Raw genomic sequence first — 2,578 nt, forward strand, 5'->3', positions numbered from 1 at the left:
GGGGGGGGTGGATCGATTCGGTCTATTCACCATTCAATGCCACGGATATTGAATTGTTAATTAGAGGAATAGAGGATGTGTATTTCTGACTCACAATCATTGAATGGCAAACACAGAGACTGAATGATATTTCGAATGACTCGGAAGGGATAATTAACTGACGGTAGAACGATCAACTAGAGTGATTTTTAATAAACATAGCGAAAATGCGCGGATCCAGAGAATCCATCAATGCAATAAATTAATTGTTTCATCACAATTGAAAATAAAAGGAGAGAGAAAGTTGAGAAATAAATCACACAGCTTTCAGAGTTGAAAACTAGAGTTGCGCCAACTTTGTCCAGTGGGGTCTAGGAGTCTCCCCCGGTTGAGAAATCACCCTTAAAATCATTTGCACTATATTTCGGTACCCACTCCTGCACTCGGACCCCATTAGACAAATATGAATATTGTTAAGAAAACGTTCACATAAAATGTAAAAAACTATTTATTTCATCATTCATTTGCGTTTAGTCAACTATTTGTCAACTATTTATTTCATTTTTCAACGAATAGCGAATAACGAATAACGAAGCCGGGAATAACGAATAGCGAATAACGAAGTATTCAACGAATTAATATTTTGAGAAAATTATTTACTAGTCTATTATCGGCATATCACTAATCAATTGATTCGATGTGTCTAGTTTATTGTCTAGATTTAATTTGAGAAGTAAAAGTTGAGGGTCCACCATCTCCCATATGTTCACGGTAGAAATTACCTTGAATTCACGGGAAAACGTCCCGTATATCCACGGCCAAAGTTACCATGGAGTAAGTGAATAGACACTGCCTCAATGCCGTTCTTGCAAATCGAATTCTTTTCTTTCTTGAATATTTTCTCTGCCAACTTACGAAAAAGCTAGGCATGGACATGTTTTTTTTTAATGGCATTGGCAGGAAATTTTTTGAAAAAACGTATAAAATTAGCTGATAATGAGCTGCAAATTATCCACTATCGAAATAGTATATTTTGTAACGAGTGCAAAAAAGTGTTTTTTGGCGAGTGGGAGGTCCAACGAGCTAAAAAACATTTTTTCACGAGTTACGAACAATATTTTTCATCACAATGTGGCGGAAATTGAACTTTTAGGCACGCGGAGCGTGCCGAAAAATTCACTTTTCGTCACAGCGTGATGAAAATTCAATTCTGCTACTTTTATCTGCCAGGTATACATACGTAGGGGAGTGTGGGGTAAAACGGACACTTTAGATTTTTTTTTAATTATTCATAAATCAGAAACAAATTGATCAATTGAGCTCAGTTTAGGCGCGTCATAAAGGGAAAGAATTGTTCTTTGTATTCAGAAAAAATTATTAAATTTTATCACTATTTCAACCCCTCATTAACATTTAAAAAAAAGTCAAAAGGGTCCGTTTTACCCCAACCTCCCCTACCTTTGCGGTACCGAAAACATTCCACCCAAAAATCTTTAGAATGTGTAACAAGAAAACAAGAAGAAATGTGATAAACATAAAACAAGGGAAATGGAAATGAAAACTGAATGGCTCACCGTTGCCGTCTCCGCCTAGAGCTTTTTCTTCCCACGTCCACTCTCTTCTCCACAGCCTCAAAAGGGACACTATCGCACTTATTCACTCACGATTTTTCACAATTTATTCTGTTGCAACAGAGGAATCCCTAGTCCCAATTCACTAATATATCTTGTCAATAAATTCTGTAGAAATATTTTGTTTTCCTCACCATCATGAACATTGAAATCGTATTACTTAATTTTCCACGATTTACCATCTGTAAACAATCAAAACCCTGATTCTCCACTCAACAAAAAAAGAAATCAAGTGTCCTACTGTTCTCGGCTATGACAATTGATGAAATAATAACTTTTTCCTCGTATGTCCTCAAAAAATGTTAATAATCACTCATGACAAATACTCAACACTCAAAATCCCGCCAAAACACGTTCACTCCTGGAAATAGCATTGAGAACAAAGAAAATCCAATTAAAACCTCGCTTCACGCACTGCAGACAATGGAATCCGGTATGTTGTGTATTTAGATAAATATTTTCTCATTTATTTGTTACTATTTATCGCTCGTTAATATGCATTGAGTCAAGGCTACTAATGTAAACAAAGGACGCCGGCGTCCCATCCATTTGTAGCCGAAAATGAACACTTTTCACACGTATTTCTACTTTAATTGATGATAATTATCATTTGATAAGATCATTTAATCACTCACGACACATAATGATCCCGAAAAACAACGTAAAACCCCCAGAATTGGCGAAATAAACGAGAGATGAACCGACGCCTGCCATTGAAAATATTTCACTGTCGCCATATTGGATTCCTTTTCCCCTACCACTGCACTATCATTTGGACTACAATATGTGGGAAAATTGAAATGAAATTCGTCAATGAAGTGGATCAAGGGAAAAGTTGATTATGAAATTATCAACAATACACAATAAATGCAATGCTTTTCGTTTAAAGGCAAAATGGCGGGCGTTTTGAACTGTTCCAGGTGCCCTCTACACCCAACTCGGCATTGATTTCCGTCTCTAAATGAAAA

This window comes from Diachasma alloeum, unplaced genomic scaffold (assembly GCF_001412515.2).
Source record: "Diachasma alloeum isolate Michigan unplaced genomic scaffold, Dall2.0 Dall_scaffold_00339, whole genome shotgun sequence".
Classification (NCBI taxonomy): Eukaryota; Metazoa; Arthropoda; class Insecta; order Hymenoptera; family Braconidae; genus Diachasma; species Diachasma alloeum.